This window comes from Pyrgilauda ruficollis, unplaced genomic scaffold (genome assembly GCF_017590135.1).
Source record: "Pyrgilauda ruficollis isolate IOZ18807 unplaced genomic scaffold, ASM1759013v1 scaffold88, whole genome shotgun sequence".
Lineage (NCBI taxonomy): Eukaryota > Metazoa > Chordata > Aves > Passeriformes > Passeridae > Pyrgilauda > Pyrgilauda ruficollis.
In genome coordinates this window covers 671,630-685,692 of record NW_024530821.1, presented here as the reverse complement: position 1 = coordinate 685,692, position 14,063 = coordinate 671,630, and the positions used below count along the sequence as shown (strand labels likewise).

At 54.9% G+C, this 14,063-nt stretch overlaps 1 protein-coding gene across 2 annotated transcripts in view; it reads right to left on the bottom strand.

Annotated features, from left to right (window-relative positions):
* Positions 1 to 14,063, bottom strand: part of LZTS3 (leucine zipper tumor suppressor family member 3) — a 47,417-nt gene that overhangs the window by 33,055 nt on the left and 299 nt on the right. The window lies entirely within an intron of this gene.

Genomic DNA, 14,063 nt, shown 5'->3' with positions numbered 1-14,063 from the left:
TCCGTGGCTTTGGGGCAGCGTTTCAGGACCAGAGACACATCCAAATGACACACAGATGTGGAACTGTATCCTTTTTTCAGTTTTTTAGCCAAAAAAAAACCCAAAAAAACAACCCATCAGGAAGAAGATGAAGGTAAAAATAAGAGAGAAAAGGAAGAAACCCCTTCCTCAGGCAGTGGTTGGTGACCTGGAGAGCTCCCTGCCATGGGATGCAGTTGATGTTCAGTGTTTGAGGGGAAACTTGGCAAGTTCATGGACCAGAAATCCATCAGGATCTGCTGTAAATTGCACAGAAGGCAGATTTGGGAGTGTATTGAGGGAATATAAAGGAGGCTGTCAGAGTGACCCTTTTCCACCTATCCCTGCCCATTGCTGATGGAATTGTTAAGGCTGGGAAAGACCTCTGAGATCATTAAGCCCAAAAATTCATATTGATTCTCATCCCTAAAACATTAAGTGCCCCCATTGTGTCCCAGGAATGCAACAGACAGTGCAGAAAGAGCTGTGAAAATTCAGATTGTTGTAATCCAGAGGTGCTTGTGTTCATGATACCACAAAAAACAAAAACAAAACCAAACAAAGAAAAACCTCCAAACCCCAAAAAAAACCCCAAAACTCCCCCCAAAAAACCACAAAAACCTCCCCAAACCCCAAACAAACAAAAACCAAAACCAAAACAAAAAAAGAACAAAACAAAAACCAAAAACCCCCTAAACCCCCAAAAACCCAAGCCCCCCCAAAAATGCAAACCACAGAAAACACCTTAATATTTTGCTAAACTAAACAAAACCAGGGAGTTTTCCAGGCTGAGGATGGATTAGCTGTCATGAAAGCAGCTAAATCTGCACGGTAGGACAAGAAATTCATCTCCAGCAGGAAGGTGGGATGGTGGGGAAGGGGAGATGGGGGCTGATTTTTTTGGCAAGCCGTGGGAAGGAAGAAGCTGTTTATCCCATGGGGAGATGCTGAAGGCCCCAGTTCCCTGGGAAGGACAGGAGAACAGCCTGGTACATCCCAGGCCACCCTAAATGTGGTTTTCCCGGACACAAGAAGAGGAAAGGCTGTCCCAGAAGTGCCATGATGTCACTTTTGCAGGTGGAGGGGTGACGGGAGCTCCAGGGGACATGGGCATCGTGCTGTGCTGTGATGCCACATGGCCCTTAGAACCAGGAGGAAAGAAAACTCTGGAAAAGCTCTCCATGACTTGGTGAGGAGCTTTAAAACTTCAAAACTTTAAAACATTTAGAGTAGGGGGCAGAGAGACTCTGAGTGCTCTGAGAAGTAACAGGCAGAGCTTGGGAAAAAACATCTGGAGGGGCTGGAGAGAAAAACATCTGGAGAGAGTCCAGAGACGAGAACAGAGCTGGGGAAGGGGCTGGAGCCCCAGGAGAGGCTGAAGGAGCTGGGAAGGGGCTCAGCCTGGAGAAAAGGAGGCTCAGGGGGGCCCTTGTGGCTCTGCACAACTCCTGACAGGAGGGGACAGCTGGGGGGGGTCGGGCTGTGCTCCAGGGAACAGGGACAGGAGGAGAGGGAACGGCCTCAGGCTGGGTCAGGAGAGGTTTAGATTGGATATTTGGGAAAATTCCTTCATGAAAAGGGGTGTCCAGCCCTGGCACAGCTGCCCAGGGCAGTGTTGGAAGTCCCCAAGATTTAATGTGGATGTGGCACATGGGGACAGGGGTCAGTGGTGGCCTTGGCAGTGCTGGGTTAATGGTTGGACTGGAATATTCTGGAGGGATTTTCCAGCCTAAACAATTCAGGGATTCTCTCTGTGCATGGCTTTTTGCTTTGTCTCTGTGGCTCTTGGCAGCCTCTCGCCGGTCCCCGTGATCCTGCTTCCCTCATCTGCTCATCCCAGGAAGCACCACCCCCTGAGGCTGGCACCTGTTTGCCTTGGAAAAGGTCTTTTATTCCTTCTTCAAGCAAGGCACTGCTGAGATGCCTCTGTGGGAGGAGGGAGAGGGGTTAAACCCCCCCCCCCCCCCCCCCAAAAAAAAAAAAATCCAAGATCGAGTCCAACCCAGCCCCAACACCTCAGCTAAACCCTGGCCCCCAGTGCCACATCCAGGCTTTGTTAAACACACCCAGGGATGGGGACTCCACCACCTCCCTGGGGCAGAAAATTCCAGAAATTTATCACTGTTTCCATAAAAAACTTTTTCCTGACACCCATCCTGATGTGGCCTCCTGACCCACCAAAGGGTCTTGGAGAGCTCAGTTTTCATTTGGGCTCTCTCTTTTCCACCCAAAATACTTAAGAACCAACACTGGCAACCAAGGCAAAACTTATTGGCATTCTGGCTCAATAAAGCTATGGAATTTACTCCACAATTCAGTTTGCAATTGGCCATATCAGGTCTCTCCTGGACATTCACAGAAGACAGGTAGGAAGCGACCTTTAGTTTGATTTTACAAAATTAAGAGCAGCAAAATAACAGCAGCAGCATTGCCTGTCCTCAAGTTGGGGATCAGAAAAAGACTGATAACAATGAAGGAAAAAAAAAAAAAGCTCAATAATTTCTGTTCTGGCTTTGGAAAAAGCAGGCTGATGTTCTCATATTGCACAGGGACAAGAAAGTGCTTTCTAGTCCATTAGTAACCCAGGAAGACACTAAATGGCATGGCCTGAGGAGAAACATTTTTAAACAGTAGGTTCAGATTAATTTGCTCCCCAGAGTCCCGAGGAAGCAGGACAAGGAGAGGTATGGGCTGCTGCTCATCCTCTCTAAGAAGTCCTGGGATTTCTCTCAGATCCCAGAAGAGTGGAAAGATGATAATTACAGGGCAATATTAAAAACAACAACAACAAGGGAGGGGTGGGAATGAAGAATTGGAGTGATGCAGCTTAGCCTGGTAGAAAGGGATGCAGGATTAGAAGGATGGAGCGTGGGAAGCTGTCAATATAAATAGATGGCTCATAAAAAACCAGCATTTCACAGCCTCCTTCAGCCTCCCCGGGGGCAGGTTTGGATCAGGGGACCCCGGCAGCACCACAGATGGAAATGTGCCCGTGTGAGGAGCTTTGGTTTGGGGTGTTGTTTAAAAAATGAGCTATTCCAGAACCATGGAATGGTTTGGATGAGAAGGGACCTTAAGGCTCATCCCATTTCCAACCCCTGCCGTGGGCAGGGACACCTTCCAGTATCCCAGGGTGCTCCAAGCCCTGTCCAACCTGGCACTGGGCACTGCCAGGGATCCAGGGGCAGCCACAGCTGCTCTGGGCACCCTGTGCCAGGGCCTGCCCACCCTCACAGGGAAGGATTCCTTCCCAGTATTTAAGGTAAATCTGCCCTCTGTCAGTTTAAAGCCATTCTCTTTGTCCTGTCACTCCCTTGCTGTCCCTTTCCTTTTGTCCCTGAAGTTCACAACGGGGAGTGCTGGATCTTGACTGGATCCCAAGGGACCGGCACAGGGATGATCCTCCCTCCTCCCTCCTCCCTGTGCAGCTGCTGCTTGGAGGAAAAGGGGCTGGGAAGATGAGGATCTCACCCATCCCATCCCATTTGTGTGGATGCATCCACCACTCAGAGGTTATTCCTCACAGCTGGAAAACTTGATTTTTCCATCTTTAATGAAGTTTCCCATCGATCCGTTGTTGTCTTTCCATCTCATCCTCAGAGGAGAAGTTGAGGACAGGCAGGACACGGTGTTACAGCCCCAACCCCAGCTTTGACCAGGACAGAAACCAGCTTTTCAGGGATGCCTCCCACCCAAAGCTGTCTTTGGATCCCCCCAAAGGTTTGCTGCCATCAGAGGACACTCTCCCTGATAATGCCTGCTCCCTCCTCACTCAGTCTAATGCTGTTTCATCCTCCATGAATTTTTGGCAGGGAATTTTCAGAAGGGAATTATGACCTCTGAGAAAAGCTGTTTCACTTGGTTTGTCTTTAACCCAGCGCTTGAGTCATCTCCAGTTGCATTTTGAGGCAGAGTGCAGTCACATCCCCTCATCCCTTCACCCCAGAAACAGACTTTAACTCATTTTAGGCTCTGTAATAGCTACTCTTGACGTTTTGGTGGCTCTGAGGCACTCCAGGAGTTAAAAATCACCGCACCAGGCTGTGGTTCCCCTCTGGAAGCTCCTCTGCAGCTCCAGGAATCGCCGGGATACCTGCAAAAGGTGTCCCTGGAGCAGGAATCCCGTCCCTGCTGCCATTCCCACCTCCTGCGTGGGACACGCTGGCCACTGGCCACCCCCAGGGAGGCAGAATCCCCCAAGGTAATTCATGCCAATTACTGCAATCAGCTAATTAGCAAACAAGATCGATTCAAATGAAGTTGCGGTGTCAACAGCTATTATGCAAGCTTGTGTTTGCCGGAGGAAAGGCATCCTGAGAGTCCCGGCGGTCAAAAAGCCCTCGGGGGTGGGAATTGAGGAGAGGTAAAAGGGATGTGGGGGGTAGCAGGGAAATTAAGGGGGATAAAAACCCCAGCGCTGAGACAAATTAAGGAGGAAAAGTGTTGAGAATGGAAAGTGAAGCAGTAATTGCTTGTGAACACAAAAGGATGATGGAGAGGGATGATTCCCACCAGGCAGGCTGGGATGAGAGGGAGAAGTCAGATCTTCACTGAGGAATTTCCCAGGCTCCTCTGTAGGGATCCCCCAAAGGTAGGAAACAGGGGAGCTTCTCCCTCCTGGAAAATTCCAGGGTGAAACACCCCGGGAAGAGCTCCGTGCTCGCGGCCACAGGACACCCACCAGAACCAGCTCTCCCGTGATCGCCACTTTTGGTAGCGAGTCGCCAGCCTGGGCATCGATCTCCCGAGGGGAATTCGAGCCAGGCTGGCTCCATCATTCCTCCTCCGGCAAGCGCAAGCCTGAAGCTGGATGAGGGTGGGACACCCGGAGCCTGGTGTAAATCCTGCAGAGACATCTGCTAATCCTCCCCTAAGCCCGCTGGGATGGATTTAAAGGGTGTTTTTGTCGCTCGCCCCCGGGATCAAGATCCTTAGAGGATAAGCGTCCGAAGGAAATGAAGGGATTCTTCTCCCCGCAGCGGGGCGTGAAAGGGAGAAGCGGCTCCCGCTGGGATGTCCCCGGGGAGGTGCGGGTGTCACCTCCCCCGTGCTGTCCCCTCGGATGCTGCACCAAGGGAAATACAGGTTGGATATCAGGAAAAAGTTGTTTACAGAAAGGGTGATAAAGTTCTGGAATTTTCTGCCCGGGGAGGTGGTGCAGTCCCCATCCCTGGGTGTGTTTAACAAAGCCTGGATGTGGCACTGGGTGCCAGGGTTTATTGAGGTGTTGGGGCTGGGTTGGACTAGATGGTCTTGGAGGTCTCTTCCAACCTGTGACTCATTCTGTGAGTCTGTGAATTCTGTGGATTCTGTGGATTATTTGGATTCTGTGATTCTGTGAATTCTGTGATTTTTGTGATTATCTGAATTCTGTGATTTCTGTGGTTCTGTGATTCTTTGAATTCTGATTCTGTGCATTCTGTGAATTATATGATTTCTGTGATTTCTGTGGTTCTGTGAATTCTGTGATTTCTGTGAATCTGTGAATTCTGCGATTCCGTGATTCTGTGGATTCTGTGATTCTGTGAATTCTGCGGTTCTGTGATTCTGTGGCTGTGATTTCTGTGAATTCTGTGATTCTGTGCATTCTATGATTCTCTCATTCTGTGAATTCTGTGATTCTGTGATCCTACGGCCATGCTGGAATTCGGGCAGGAGCTCGGCTGCCTGCCTCGGGAGCTGCCAGATGCCCTGGTTTTATCCAGCAGCTGGCCCAGAGAAACATTATCCAGCAGCCCAAATCCCTGCCTGCCTTTCAAACCTTGGAGGGGTGCAAAATTGCTTTGCACTCCAAAAGGCAAAGGTGGAGAGCTGGAGGAAAGTGTTTTCCTGGTTTCTGTTCTGGTCAAAGCTGGGGTTGGGGCTGTAACACCATGTCCTGCCTGTCCTCAACTTCTCTTCTGAGGATGAGAGAGAAAGACGACCACAGATCGATGGGAAACATCATTAAAGAAGGAAAAAAAAAATCAAGTTTTCCAGCTGTGAGGAATAACCTCTGAGTGGTGGATGCATCCACACAAACGCTGGGATGGCTGTGCCAGGTGGGGTGGCTGCCCAGGGATCGCTCAGGTGACTGGCAGGGCTTGTTTTTAAAACAAACAGATCCCTTGTATCCCTGAAATCCCTCACCTCCGCCAGGAGGAAACGTGCGGAACAAAGAAATGCCACCATTAATCAGCTCTGGAGCTCTGGGCTTGGCTCAGGGAGCTCTTCCCAAAGCCACGTACCCACCTCCCACGGTGCTGGGCACAACCCAGCCCTGCCTGGAGCCGGGCTGGCTGCTCCTGCTCACCCCGGCATGGCATGGAGAGGGAAATAATGGCTCCTTTCTTTTCCAGCTATCAGGAATGCACCACACCTGGTGCCCCTCGGGGAGTGTTTGCTGTCCCGGCGGGCGCCAAGGCCGGATTGTTTGCCCGGGGATTTTATTTTTTTTTTTTAATGAAATATTATTAAAAGCTAATTTGGGCCCCTGAGAGCGTGGAGGGGAAGGGAAAGCTCTTGGCTGGCACTGAGGAATGTCAACAGGCTGGGGGTGGGTTTGGCTGGTCCCAAAGTCCTCCTGAGCTGCAGGAGATGAGTTTGTCTGGGCTCTGCTGGAAAACACACAGGGGGATTACCCACCCCAAACACACGCAGGTGGCACATTCACCACTTCAGCCACAAGGTCGGGTTTGGAAATACCTCATCCTAGTCCCCAGATTTGCTCCCAGTCCGTACAATCCCTTGGGAGGCTGCAGTGCAGAGGGAAACTGAGGTTAAGGAATGTGTAAAGGACGGCACCGAGTGCCAGCAGCAGGGAACAAAACAGATTAAAAACTTTCCACTGGGGCCTCAACGGCACTGAAACCACTCCTGCATATTGGGGACACCCTGATCCCCAAAGAGATCAAGCCCCGGGGTTTGGAAAAGCACTGGGAGGGAGGAAGAGTGGGGCAGGTGGGAGGAAGAGCGCAGCAGACTGGAGGAAGGAGAGGAACAAAGTCCTGCTGTGCAGGGGCTGGCTGGGCACCAGCTGGGCAGCAGTGATTTATTATTTACATTACTGGAGAGAACATCAGGGTCTCCCTGAGCCTGGCACTGTGCTCAGCCTGCTCCTGGAGACGGGTGTTTATGTCCTTGCTGAGCTGCACCAGGAGGAGATGTGGATTTTCCTAGCAGAGACCTTTTGGGAAATGTGTTTGTTGGAGGAGGGAGAGATTTGAGCCAAGAACAGATCCTGGTCTTTCCAGAGCCCCCCTCCTCTGGGCAGGGACCACCAGGGACCCCCTCTGTGGGTAGGAGAGCCTTGGGGTGCAGGGGCCTGTGGGGATGCAGCTCTGCCCATCTCATCCCAGCATCCCTGATGATTTTGGGTGATGTTTTCATCCTCTCCTTTCTGCCCTGGTGTCTCTGAGCCACCTTGAGGAGTCAATCCCCATAACAGGGAGAGCCTTTCCTGTCTTCCCATCCCACACTTTGGTGCACAGCCTGGCCAAAACAAACACAAACATGTCCCTGTCCCCTGTCCCCTGTCTCCTGTCCCCTTGCCATTCCTGGCAGTGCTGGAGGCAGGGACTGCACTGCAGGGGAACGTCTGAGGTGAGGCAGCCGCTCCTGCCATGCCAACATCTCCTCTGGGATGGCTTGGCTGCTCCTCCAAGAGCTTGCCAAGGGCAGAGCTGGGGATGTAATGAAGGCAGCAGCCCGTGGGGAGTGAAGGAGCCTGTGCTAGATCAGCTGATATAATTAGAAAGCAGGGACAAGGAGATGAGCTCCTGTGCCCAAAAGCTGGGCTGTTTTTCCCAGCTCCAGCAGCTGGGCTAAGAAAAGCTCCGACCTCCCCCTGTGCCTGGGGGCACTGCCAGGGCTGGGAGCACGGGGAGGAGCTCCCACAACCCAGCTTTTCCAGGGATGGGGCATCTACAGCTGCTCTGGTGGTGACACCCATCACCATCACCTCGGCCAGTCGGGGTCCTCTTGCCCCCTCCGCTGGGCCCACCAGAATTGGACATAGACAGACCGAGAATCTTGGAGAAAACTCTGGGGAGATCTTCCAGCACCTTCCAGCACCTAAAGGGCCTCCAACAGAGTTGGAGAGGGACTCAGATGGGATATCAGGGAAAAACTCCCCGCTATGAGGGTGGGGAGGCCCTGGCACAGGGTGCCCAGAGAAGCTGTGGCTGCCCCTGGATCCCTGGAAGTGTCCAAGGCCAGGTTGGACAGGGCTTGGAGCCACCTGGGATAGGGGAAGGTGTCCCTGCCCATGGCAGGGGGGAGGATTGAGATGGTTTTAAGGTCCAGACCATGAAATCCCAACCCCATAAGCCAGTATCCCCATGGAAGGAGGAACTGGATGAGAGGTCTCCATCCATCTGCAAACCCACCCGGTCTCCTCTGGCAGCACTGACCCCCTCTAAGAACCCCCAGAACCTCCAAACTGACCTCACAGCAAGGATTTAATAGGATTTAGCACCAGGGGAACCAACTCTGGCTATTTGGGCAGTGCAGAACACCCCTGGGCAGGCTGGGGCAAGCAATATTTCTGCTGGATTTCTGGGACATACCCAGCTGGTTAGGAGAGGAAAGAATGGACTCTTCTCAGAGCTGGAGGGAACATGGAGAAGTAGAGAGAGGCTCTACAACAGCAAGGTACCTTGAAATCCTGAGCCTTCAGAGAAGATGAGTGCTGTGGGTGTTTAGGAGAGGCACGTGGGTTCAGAATGAGACCCAGCCTCGTGCACTGGGCTCGTTCTCACCTCTCCTCCAAAATAACTTCCCCCGCATCCCATCCTGCTCCCAACTTGTCCCTGGCAGGCATGGATCTGTTGGGCATCACTCCCCAGACCTTCCCAATTCCCTCCAGTGCTGGACAGACAGTCAGTCACTGCTTATCTCAGGTTTCTATTCCTGCTTTGGATCATGATTTTTATTCCTGGTGCTGGGCTTTCAGAGGAAAACAGATCTTTGGGCCACATACCAAGGGATTTGGTTAATTCGTCACCCGCAGACGCACAGATATTTATTTAAAAGCGCCTCTTGTTATGTTACTTGGCAACTTCTGAGCCCGTGTGTTTCTCCAGCTGATAAATATTTGTGAGGTTGGTTGTGTGAAGAGCAGCATGTGTTAATGATCTGATTGCCTTTTTCCCGGGCTCCCAGCAAAGGGAGCGGGCTCTGTTGTCCATTGGTGGAAAAGGAGTTGGAGGTGCTGGTCACCAGCGGCTGGATGTGAGCCCAGGTGTGCTCAGGTGGGCAGGAGGCCAATGGCACCTGGATTTTTTCAGGATTGGGGTGGCAGCAGGGTCAGGACAGTGCCTGTCCCCTGTGCCGGCACTGCTGGGGCACCTCCAGTGCTGGGGAAACTTCTGGACCTCTCACAACAAGAAAGACCTGGAGGGGCTGGAGAGAGGCCAGGGAAGGGAACAGAGCTGGGGAAGGGGCTGGAACCCCAGGAGAGGGTGAGGGAGCTCAAAGGGGCTCAGCCTGGAGAAAAGGAGGCTCAGGGGGGACCTTGTGGCTCTGCACAACTCCTGCCAGGAGGGGACAGCCGGGGGGGTCGGGCTGTGCTCCCAGGCAACAGGGACAGGAGCAGAGGGAACGGCCTCAGGCTGGGCCAGGAGAGGGTCAGGTTGGACACCAGGAAGAGTTTCTTCATGGAAAAGGCTGCTAAGCATTGGAAAGGGCTTTCCAGGGAGGTGGTGGAGTCACAGTCCCTGGAATTACCCAAGGAATGACTGGATGTGGCACTCAGAGCTCTGGTTTAGCTGGGGTGGTGGTGTTTGGTCAAAGGTTGGTACTCATGGGGTGGCAGCAGGGTCAGGACAGTGCCTGTCCCCTGTGCCGGCACTGCTGGGGCACCTCCAGTGCTGGGGAAACTTCTGGACCTCTCACAACAAGAAAGACCTGGAGGGGCTGGAGAGAGCCCAGGGAAGGGAACAGAGCTGGGGAAGGGGCTGGAACCCCAGGAGAGGGTGAGGGAGCTCAAAGGGGCTCAGCCTGGAGAAAAGGAGGCTCAGGGGGGACCTTGTGGCTCTGCACAACTCCTGCCAGGAGGGGACAGCCGGGGGGGTCGGACTGTGCTCCCAGGCAACAGGGACAGGAGCAGAGGGAACGGCCTCAGGCTGGGCCAGGAGAGGGTCAGGTTGGACACCAGGAAGAGTTTCTTCATGGAAAAGGCTGCTAAGCATTGGAAAGGGCTTTCCAGGGAGGTGGTGGAGTCACAGTCCCTGGAATTACCCAAGGAATGACTGGATGTGGCACTCAGAGCTCTGGTTTAGCTGGGGTGGTGGTGTTTGGTCAAAGGTTGGTACTCAGTGATCCCAGAGGTGTTTTCCAACCTGAGTGAGTCTGGGATTCTGGGATTACACCTGTCTAAACCTGGAGCAACCTGCTGGCTCTGGAGCTTCTCACTGGCCTGTGATCAGGATTTGTCCCTGACAGAAAAAGAGGCTCACAATGGGCTCAGACAAAACTCATCCTTCTACCTCAGGAACCAGATTAAGCCAACAGGGCCCACATCTTCATGGCAAAATCCCCCAGTTTTGTGAGATGGAAACTCAGCCACAATCCCTGTGAACCTGATCCCCAGCCTTGCAGCCTTGCAGGAACCCCTGCAGCTCCTGCATGGTTCGAGGGGACTTTCAGCTCCCTCTGCCAGGACAGCTCTTGGCTCCAGCCAAGATCATAAGGCACGAGCCATCCCAATCTCCTGATCATCTACCTTTGCTTTCCTTGCTGTTTGGGAACCTCCTTGGACCTTCTTCCTACCCATGGTAGGGCTCAGCCTGGTTCTTTCCCCCATGGAGATGCCTGAGGCTGTGGGGTGATGGAAGAGCTGAGTTTTGGGTGCTTTGGGGAAGCACCTGGATTATTGCAGGATCTCAAGGTGCTTGGTCCACCACCACCACCTCCAGGATGGAGCATCCCAGCCTACCTATGGCTCCTAGTGCCACCGTGTCCTGCTGGAACCCTGAAATCCTGGAATAGTTTGGGATGGGAGGGACCAGGGATGCCACTCCGTTCCAGGTTCCTTGGAAAGGGCTCCCACAACCAGAGGATGAATCCAGGGTCCCAGCATGACTTTAGCCACGGAGCAGAGGTGTGGGGGAGCCAGAGGGGTTGGGGGGTCCCTGCCTGCTCCCCAGTCCCAGGGACAGGGATGTCTGGGCTCCTGGCCTCATGCCTCCATTTCACTTTCAGATCCCTCAAATAATAACCGTGTTTGCCAGCTCCTGTGACAGGAATGACTAATGGGAAAGATCCTCTGTGAAGGGAAACAAGAAATCTCCTGTTTCACCCTTTGTTTGCTGGATTTCTCTGACAGCCCCGGGCATGGCTCAGTTCCTCTTCAGGAGAAAGCAGATTTTAAGCCCTTCAACAGCTCCAGCAACACCCTCTTAACTCTTAACCTTCCCTGTCGGGATATAACTCCTTTCAGAAACTTTTTTGCAGCCAGTTTATCCACATTCCTGCTCCATCCACATGGAGCTATCACGCAGCGACAGCTGATGCAACGTGGTTTTCACAGTGCATGTGGAAAACACCCTCCCCATCTGCCTGGGTTTTTTTTTTTTTTGCAAGTCAGGGGACCCGTCTTTCTGCCTCTTTTCCCCTTTTTCCCCGAGATGGGTGATCAAAGGTGATGGAAGCTGCAGGGGATGGCCGGGGCTGATGCTGCAGCCCCCAGGGACGGGGGGCTCTCCCGGTCCCATCTCCTGTAGGATAAGCTGCTTCTCTCTCCCAGATACCCACAGCCAGATGCTGGACTTTCAGATGCTTCTCTCCCTGCTCCTTTTAGATCTGAGGGGGCTGCGAGTTGATCCCTTGGCTGGTGAGACAGCAAGGAAGAGTTGGAGGAGGAAGAGGAGGAGGAGGAGGAGGAGGAGGAGGAGGAGGAGGGGATCCCTTCCCTGCATGGAGAGCTGAAGCCACACAGGCACCGCGCCGCTTTTTAAATGCCCACAGGTGCCCCGGCGAGCCAGCAGGGACAATTTCAGCCCTTCCAACATTCCTCCTCTCTCCTGTTGCCATCACAAAGCCGAAACTCGGGACAAGGTGCCCGCTCCCCTTGCGTGAGCCCGGCCACGGCAGCCAGGGCATCACACGGCTCCGGCATTTCCACGCCTGTTCTCAGCCCGTTCGCCTCGCAGCCTTTGCAGAAAATAAATTCCCCAGCCAGGCTGAACTCGGATGACAGCATCGCTGCTATATTTAGCCACGGCAGATCGCCGCTCCAACCAGGGCCACACATAAACAAACCCCCGGCGCACGGAGCCCGCCTGGAGAGGGCACGGCCGAGGGATGGAGCAGCCTCCCGCTACCTCCTGCCCCAAACTGGGGGTGCCCTGCGCTCCCTCTTCGTGCCAGCACCTCCCTGCAGGGCTCGGAGTGGCACAATCCGCCGCCGGAGCAGGTTTGAGGATGAAGGATGTGCCGGAGGGTGTTGGGAGCTGAGGGAGTTGCCAGAGGTTATCCCGCGGGGCAAGTGGCATCCCCCGGCCGCGACTGCACCCGCTGGCTCCCAGCTGGAATTCAGGGAGCTGTCGGCATCCCCCCGCTTCCGTGGACTGTGCTGTGGGGCAGAAAATGCCAGAAAATGCCCCGCTAGAGCTGTGCCCGCCCTTCCTACCTCCACTGCACATCTCCCTGCAGCCTTCCTGCCTGCTCCTCTCCCTGTCCGACGCACAGGAGCTGCCCGGGGATCCACGGGGCGTGGAGCAGAGGGAAGAGGTTGTGGATGTGCAGCAGGGTCCGTGCCTGGCTCACTGGCAGGCCTCATCCTCCTTCCCCAGCTCCCCACGTGGGGAAGAGGATGGGGATGCTCAGGAGGTGCTCAGGGGGTACTCAGGGGATGCTCGGAGGATATTCAAGGGGATGCTCAGGGAGTGCTCAGGGGATGCTCAGGAGATGCTCAGGGATGTTCAAGGGGATGCTCAGGGGGTGCTCAGGGAATGCTCAGGGGGATGTTCAAGGGGATGTTCAAGGGAATGCTCAGAGGATGCTCAGGGAATGCCCAGGGGGATGCCCAGGAGGGTGTGGAGCATCCAGCAGCCCAACACCCTCCTCTGGAGCGGAGGGATCATCTGGCCTGAGGGGCCGCTGGCAGCCACAGGTCCCCAGGCTCTCGCCTCGGCTCCGAGGACGGGACGGGGTGGCAAAGAGGGTCCCCGCTCCCCCCGGGCACACCCACGGGCGCGGATAGGGCTCTGTGCTGCAGTGCAGCAGCTCCAGCCCCGCTCTCTCCCGGGGAGGTGGCAGAGGGGATGCCCACCTTCACCCTCCTCCATCGCAGCCTGCTCCGAGCCCGGCTGCCGGGCCAGCGAGCGGGATGAGCCATGGGGAGCAGCACAACCCGCTCCTCTCCCGCCGGGAATGCATCCCGGGCACCGCCAGGAGCAGCGGGGTGGGCGTGCACCCATGGCCCGGGGGGCGCGGGGGATCCCTGCAAAGCCACGGAGGCACCGCTGCCTCCTCGGGTGATGTCCCGAGCGGGGATCCCCGTCTCGGGCTGGGGAGGAACGCTGGCTGCCCGCGTCCTCGCCAAGCCGGGGAGGCATCGGCGCCTCCCGGGGTGAAGCCTGAGGCGGGGAGACCCCTGCCATGACGTCCCCCCACGTCCTTCCCTCCCTCCCCACCGCCGCTGCTGGGCGAGGGCCACCCAGCACCGAGGCAGATGACATAATTCCCAGCAACTGCACGTTAATCACTCGGCCGCCAGCAACCTCCTTGCCGAGAATCCAACCCCCAGCCCCAGGCACCGCTCCCCTCCCTGACATCACTGCCAAAGAAATAAAGAAATAAAGAAGAGAAGACGAGGGAAAGGTGACGAGGGGGAATAACCTGGCCCTGGCACTGGCACACGAGTCTGCCCCCCCGCCGCTCCTCCCCGCCTCGCACTCTATTTTTGGGTGCTGTCACATCCCAATGGCCCCGCGGGGCCAAATCCAGGCAGCTGCGACTTTAGGCACAAACACGGCTCCCTCCCCTCCATCACACCCGAAATCGGCGCTGGCAGCCCATCCTCCACCCCACCCCCTCCCCAAAATCCTCCCCTCCCCCCCCAA